This window comes from Physeter macrocephalus, chromosome 13 (assembly GCF_002837175.3).
Source record: "Physeter macrocephalus isolate SW-GA chromosome 13, ASM283717v5, whole genome shotgun sequence".
NCBI lineage: Eukaryota > Metazoa > Chordata > Mammalia > Artiodactyla > Physeteridae > Physeter > Physeter macrocephalus.
In genome coordinates this window covers 62,264,151-62,272,306 of record NC_041226.1, presented here as the reverse complement: position 1 = coordinate 62,272,306, position 8,156 = coordinate 62,264,151, and positions in this window count along the sequence as shown.

The following is an 8,156-nucleotide window of genomic DNA, read 5'->3' as shown; positions in this document are numbered from 1 at the left end:
GATTTTTAATCGCAGTTTCAATTTCAGTGCTTGTGATTGGTCTGTTCATTTTTTCTATTTCTTCCTGGTTCAGTCTTGGGAGGTTGTGCATTTCTAAGAATTTGTCCATTTCTTCCAGGTTGACCATTTTATTGGCATACAGTTGCTAGTAGTAATCTCTCATAATCTTTTGTATTTCTGCAGTGTCAGTTGTTACTTCTCCTTTTTCATTTCTAATTCTGTTGATTTGAGTCTTCTCCCTTTTTTTCTTGATGAGTCTGGCTAATGGTTTTTCAATTTTGTTTATCTTCTCTGAGAACCAGCTTTTAGTTTTATTGATCTTGGCTCCTGTTTCTTTCACTTCTTTTTCATTTGTTTCTGATCTGATCTTTATGATTTCTTTCCTCTGCTAAGCTTGGGGATTTTTGTTTCTTTGTTCTTCTTTCTCTAATTGCTTTAGGTGTAAGGTTAGGTTGTTTATTTGAGATTTTTCTGGTTTCTTGTGGTAGGATTGTATTGCTATAATCTTCCCTCTTAGAACTGCTTTTCTGCACCCCATAGGTTTTGGGTTGTCATGATTTTATTGTCATTTGTCTCTATGTAATTTTTGATTTCCTCTTTGATTTCTTCAGTGATCTCTTGGTTATTTAGTTTGATATTGTTTAGCCTCCATGTGTTTGTATTTTTTACAGTTTTTTTTTCCTGTAATTGATATCTAGCCTCACAGCCGTGTGGTCAGAAAACATACTTGATATGATTTCAGTTTTCTTAAATATACCAAGGCTTCATGTGTCTTGTACTTTCTTACCCATATTATTATTTAATCATAACCTCAACTCTGAAAAAATAAAATGATTTTGTCATCATTTTGCCCATGATCTTAGTGAGACAGATAGTAAGTAACTTGCACAAAGAATCACAGCCAGTGTGCTGTAAACCTGTCACTTTAAAATATGTAGCTTTAAAGATCATGGTCTTAGGGATTACACTCCTTTGCCTCTCAGAGCTATTGTTGAAGTTCTTTAAAAGCAAATTAAACAATTAAAAGAAACTGAAGTAACAGTTTACAATTTGTATTAGTACAAGATATTGTTAGCGAGAACTGCAAATAAATGCAATGCTCTAATAAGATATGGAATATGACCATTTAAAAAAAATAATGTAATATATGTGGCAACAATCCCTTGGTATGGCCACTTGTTTGATTGAAAATGAATTTAGGAAGTTAAAGAGTAGAAATAAACACATAGAGAAAAAAAAGCTTATGATATGGACACATTGTTTTAAAATTTATTAAAGATTGTAAAATTAACCAAGAGTACTCAATGGTTTTGAATGAGACCATATGTTTGGAGCCATTAATGTATGCATTTTCTCTGATATGCCTTCCAAACTTGAATTAGAGCCAGAAACTATTAAATAAAACTTGTAAAACTGTGATAAACATACAAAAAAAAGAACAATTTTTGTGGAATACGGTTTATAAAAATATTTTAAAGTCAGACATATTGATGAAAATAATGAATCATATGAAATTTAAAAATCTATTTAAAGGGCACTAGATTATGAATATGTGAAAATTCAATAATCTATAAATGATCATTTTCAAAAACTTTCTTCTTTTGAAAAATGTTTCTATCAATTTATTTTCAATAATTTTCTTCTTTCAAAAAAATGAAGTTGAGTATTTGAAAAAATCAGGTGGATCTGAGCATGCACGTTGAAAAGCAAATTTTAGCAGTACCAGTTTTATTCCAGTGGGTTCTTTTCAGACTGAAGGTAAAAATTCTAAGGATATTAATGTTTCATTTCACTTAAATTTACACATTAATAAATAAAAAGCAACTCTTTAAAACATTTTTTAATTCACATAAGTATTTGGACATCTGTTACTATTTTAAAAAAAATCATATTGGAATAAGTGAATATCAAAATCCTATTGTCTATACTTCAAACTAAGCTATGAAATTCTAAAATCACATATTATTTTTTATATTAAAGTTTCTTAAGACAGATCTTGAAAATTGATGTCTATAAAAGAAATATGAGGGCTCCTTTTCCAGTGCAGATTTGTTTCAGTTCTACAATGAAAAATGACACTCGGTTATATTTCAGATATGTTTTTCTACTTGTAGTCATATGAAAATAGATAGAAATTAAGATAGATAGATAGGTCGATTGATAGATAGAGAGAAATATCAAGGGATTGGTAGTTTGATTATCAATTATACTTATAATCCATAAATGGTACTTCATTCAGTATATATATTACATTAAAAATAAAAATCTGATTTTCTCCTATTGAAGACCACTATTTGGGGGAGGGGGAGTGGTCATTTGGTATATCTTGTTGTTCTAAAACTGTTGATCAGTTAAGGTACTTGTCCTATCATATTTAAAAGATATAAAATGACCTCTTAAACTCTTTAATATTTAACTATATTCAAATAATTTTCAAATAGCTCTACTATGTATAATATGTTTTTCAACATATTGATTTTAATATGTTGCTCATTTTAGGTCATGTATTACTTTTTTTCCAAATAAACCACCTAGATATGTTAGGAAGTAACATTTCCCTACAAAATAAACTAAACATGAAACACTGATTTATATACTGAACTTGAAATATATGAATTTGCAATAAATCTATTTGGTACCATGATATTTCCAATATCATCATATAGAAATAAATTTTAATCAATAAGTCAACCTTATAAACATTCTACTAGGTTGCATTAATTATTAAGATTCTCAATTATGTGACCTGACCAGAGAAAAACAAATAAATATTTTCATACTCAGTATCTACCTGACCAATTTACACCTTTCATTACTTTAATTAATAGGTCTTGCCTTAGCACAAAATCTTTTAACCTCTTTTTAATAGGTCCACTATATCTATTATTCAAGGCCACTTCCGTATTTGTTTATTGGTTTGTAGATGTTAATGTGCTTAAATTATGAAGACATGTGAAACAAAATTTGTTCCAACTGAGACGTTACATCTTTCAAAACTTTTATCCAATATTTTAAAATGCAATGCTTTTGAGTATAATTTTTTATTCATGCTTGTGGTTTTAAGCAACAATTATTTGTATGCATATTGGTTTTCTACTTCAGCTATTAAAAAATATACCACAAGCTGCTTGAAACAATACAAATTTATTATCTCATAGTTCTATAGATCAGAAGTAAGATACAGATCTTATTGGGCTAAAATCAAGATGTCAGCAAGGCGGCATTCCTTACTGGAGGCTCTGGGGAGGACCCACTTCAAGGCACATGCTAGTTGTTGGCAGAATTCATCTCCTTGCTGGCTTTAATCTGAGGGCTGTTCTCAGCTTCCAGTGATCAAAGCATTCCGTAGCTCATGGCCCCCTTTTTCTACCGTTAAAGTTTATGGTAGGTAGTGTCCCTCTCATGTTTGAATATCTCATGATTCTTCTGTCACAGGTCTCTGACTCTTCTCTCCTCCTGCATTTTTAAAGGCCTGTATGACTATATTTTTTCCCCATCTGGATAATCTAAAATAATCTCCCTATTTTATGGTCATAATCTTACTTCCATCTGCAAAATCCTTTTTGCCATTTACTGTAACATATTCACAGGTTCCAGAAATTATAGTGTGCAGACATCTTTGAAAGGCCATTATTCAGCTTACCACAGTAAGTATAAACATTACATTTTATCTATAGATGCAAAGAGCTTTGGCAGGGCTATTCAAAGCCTTATACATTGCCCCCTAAAACCAGGTTAGCATTTCCTTAAAATAATTTCTTTTGGGCTCCATGCAACACTGGACTGTCTATATGATGGAACTGTTTTATAGTAAAAATTCTTTGACGTTATTTAGAACTGACCTTCAGGATGTCTAATTTTTTCTTCTCTCTTCTTTATTCTTGGTGACCTTTTTCAGTATTCTGAAGCCGTACAGTCATCCATTCTCTACAGGGGTCCATAAAAGGATATTTACTTTATTACTTTGCTATAGACTTGCCTTCATGGCCAATGGCACGATTATATTCCAAAATCTTGATCATGAATTTTGCCTTGTCCTTTAAAGCTTAGTAGAGCCCAAAACTTGGGTTAATGGGGTTTATTTATTTATTTTTGATGAACTAGGCTATAATACATACTGTGACATTACAAACTTGTGCTTTAATCTAGTCTTAAAAATGTCACATAATCCATACCTAAACATTTTCTAAAATGACTGAATAGTGACTCTCCTTCTCCCACATGGCCTGCTGTTATTCTTGAATATTTTTCTACTGTGATTGACTTTTTTCTAGTCCTGTGTTCCCTAATTAGCAGTAGTTATTATCCTCCATCCCACTCTTCTTCCTTCCTCTTACCCTCCTCCCTCTCTCACTCCATCCTTCTCCTCAATCTTATCTTTCTCCTCTCTCTCTACCTCCCTTCCTCTTCCTCACTTTCTCTTAACCTCTCCCTTCCTCTGATTTTTAAACATGATCTTTATAAATTTCAGGTTATTAAAGTTCAGGTTATTAAAAAGGTAATGATCCTGGGATCCCATGAGAGCAGTTCACCAACATATACACTTTGGAATTCCCTCCTGAAACAGACTGTCCATTCACCCAGTGAACCATTATTCGAGATCACTGCACAGCAGTCAATGGGTACTTTGCAGTCCTGTCCTAGTAGACACAATTGTAGCATCTCCTTTTTCCACACAAGATTAGTTAGAGTGATAGGGAATGTTATGGACTGAAGAGTTCTCCCCTCTCCCGTCCTGGCTAGTTCCTATGTTGAAACCCTAACCCCTGATGTGACTGTATTTGGAGATAAGAGTCTTTAAGGTGTTAATTAAGGTTAAATGGAGGTCATGAGAGTGAGACCCTAATCAAATAGGACTGGTGTCCTTACAAGAAGAGGAAAAGACACTAGGAGTGTTCCAGCATAGAGGAAAGGCCATGAGAGGACCCAGCAAAACAGCAGCCGCCTGCAAGCCAGGAAGAGAGGTCTCAACAGAAACCAACACTACCAGCACTTGATCTTGACCTTCCCACCTCCAGAACTGTGAGAAAATAAATTGATGTTGCTTAAGCCATCTAGTCTTTGGTATTCTGTAATGGCATCCCTGGATGACTAATACAGGAAATATGTAATCAATGGGATTAATCAATCAGTTAAACTTCCCCTCCTTTCAAAATGTTTCAAATATAGCAACCACAATATAGGCGGGTGTCCTAACTTTGTATACAAATACATTTTTAATAGCATCTCTTCCACTGTTATGAAAACCCAATTGTTAAGATGTTAGTATAAGTTACTTCAAAATTTTTGATTAAAGTAACAACAATTTCAATATGCCCCATAGCTGTGGAGAAAGCAATGTGTGGAATATGCCTGGATTTTTTTTTTTTTTTACTCAAACAGAAAGTCACAAAAATTATAATCATACTAATCAGTTCACTCAGTCCCATGTAATTAATTTTTTTTTCATCTTGATCTTCTGTTAGCACTTTTATGAATTCATCAGTTTTCCACTAGAGCTCTGAAAATGCTTATTCATTCAGTTCAGCAGTATAGTCAGGTACCAGAAACCTGTGCTTGTCAGAGTCTTTTCCGTGAATTCCTTGAAGATGAAACCCTTTTATAGGAACACCTTTGCAAAAGCATCAGAGTACACCCAGAAAAGTCTGTAAATGACAAAAGACTTAAAAATGACCACAGTTAAAGATGTGATGAAAGTTCATAATAATGCAATTGACAAGGAAATTTAGTTATTTCTGAGATATACATTTTAAAGTAACAACTAGAATTATGACTTATAACATTATACCAGAACATATAAGATTTTTAGGAATGTCATGTAATGTCTGAAATATTTATATTAACATATTTCATACAAGTAACCCAAAGAAAGTTTAGTATTAGTTGTTCTTTTTTTTTAATTTTTGAATTTTATTTTTTTTTATACAGCAGGTTGTTATTGGTCATCAATTTCATACACGTCAGTGTATACATGTCAATCCCAATCTCCCAATTCATCACACCACCACTACCACTCCCTGCCACTTTCCCCCCTTGGTGTCCATACGTTTGTTCTCTACATCTCTGTCTCAATTTCTGCTAGCCAAACCGGTTCATCTGTACCATTCTCTAGGTTCCACATGTATGTGTTAATATACGATACTTGTTTTTCTCTTTCTGACTTATGGCACTCTGTATGACAGTCTCTAGATTCATCCACGTCTCAACAAATGACCCAATTTCGTTCCTTTTTAAGGCTGAGTAATATTCCATTGTATATATGTACCATAATTTCTTTATCTATTTGTCTGTCGATGGGCATTTAGATTGCTTCCATGACCTGGCTATTGTAAATAGTGCTGCAATGAACATTGGGGTGAATGTGTCTTTTTGAATTATGGTTTTCTCTGAGTATGTTAATACTGAGCTGCACGAGCTGTTTATATATTTTGGAGATTAATGCTTTGTCCGTTGATTCATTTGCAAAGCAACACTTATTGAAGAGACTGTCTTTTCTCCATTGTATATCCTTGCCTCCTTTGTCATAGAGTAGTTGACCATAGGTGCGTGGGCTTATCCCTGGGCTTTCTATCTTGTTCCATTGAACTATGTTTCTGTTTTTGTGCCAGTACCATATGGTCTTGATTACTGTAGCTTTGCAGTATAGTGTGAAGTTAGGGAGTCTGATTCCTCCCGCTCCGTTTTTGTCCCTCAAGACTGCTTTGGCTATTCGGGGTCCTTTGTGTCTCCATACAAATTTTAAGATTTTTTTTTCTAGTTCCATAAAAAATGCCACTGGTATTTTGATATGGACTGCATGGCATCTGTAGATTGCTTTGGGCAGTAAAGTCATTTTCACAATATTGTTTCTTCCAATCCAAGAACATGGCATATCTCTCCATCTGTTGGTATCATCTTTAATTTCTTTCATCAGTGTCTTACAGTTTTCTGCATACAGGTCTTTTGTCTCCTTAGGTAGGTTTATTCCGAGGTATTTTATTCTTTTTGTTGTGATGGCAAATGGGAGTGTTTCCTTAATTTCTCTTTCTGATTTTTCATTGCTGGTGTATTGGAATGCCAGAGATTTCTGTGCATTAATTTTGTAACCTGCAACCTTACCAAATTAATTGATTAGTTCTAGTAGTAACAGTGACAGTTTTACTTCTTTTCCAGTTTGTATTCCTTTTATTTCTTCTTCTTCTCTGATTGCCGTGGCTAGGACTTTCAAAACTATGTTAAATAAGAGTGGCGAGAGTGCACTTTCTTGTCTTGTTCCTGATCTTAGAGGTAATGCTTTCAGTTTTTTACCATTAAGAATGATGTTTGCTGTGGGTTTTTCATCTATGGCCTTTATTATGTTGAGGTAGATTCCCTCTATGGCCACTTTCTGGAGAGTTTTTATCATAAATCAGTGTTGAATTTTATCAAAAGCTTTTTCTGCATCTATTGAGATAATCATACGGTTTTTATTCTTCAGTTTGTTAATATGGTGTATCACATTGATTGATTTGCATATATTGAAGAATCCTTGTTTCTCTGGAATAAATCCCACTTGATCATGGCGTATGATTCTTTTAATGTGTTGTTGGATTTTGTTTGCTAGTATTTGGTTGAGGATTTTTGCATCTGTAGTCATCAGTGATATTGGTCTGTAATTTTCTTTGTTTGTAGTATCTTTGTCTGGTTTTGGTATCAGGTGATGGTGGCCTCATAGAATGAGTTTGGGAGTGTTCCTTCCTCTGCAATTTTTTGGAAGAGTTTGAGAAGGGTGGGTATTAGCTCTTCTCTAAATGTTTGATAGAATTCACCTGTGAATCCACCTGGTCCTGGACTTTTGTTTGTTGGAAGATTTTTAATCACAGTTTCAATATCATTACTTGTGATTGGTCTATTCGTATTTTCTGTTTCTTCCTGGTTCAGTATTGGAAGGTTATACCTTTCTAAGAATTTGTCCATTCCTGCCAGGTTGTACATTTTTTTGGCATAGAGTTGCTTATAGTAGTCTCTTAGGATGCTTTGTATTTCTGTGGTGTCTGTTGTAACTTCCCATTTTTCAATTCTAATTTTATTGATTTGAGTCTTCTCCCTCTTTTTCTTGTTGAGTCTGTCTAATGGTTTATCAATTTTGTTTATCTTCTCAAAGAACCACTTTTAGTTTTATTGATCTTTGCTATTGT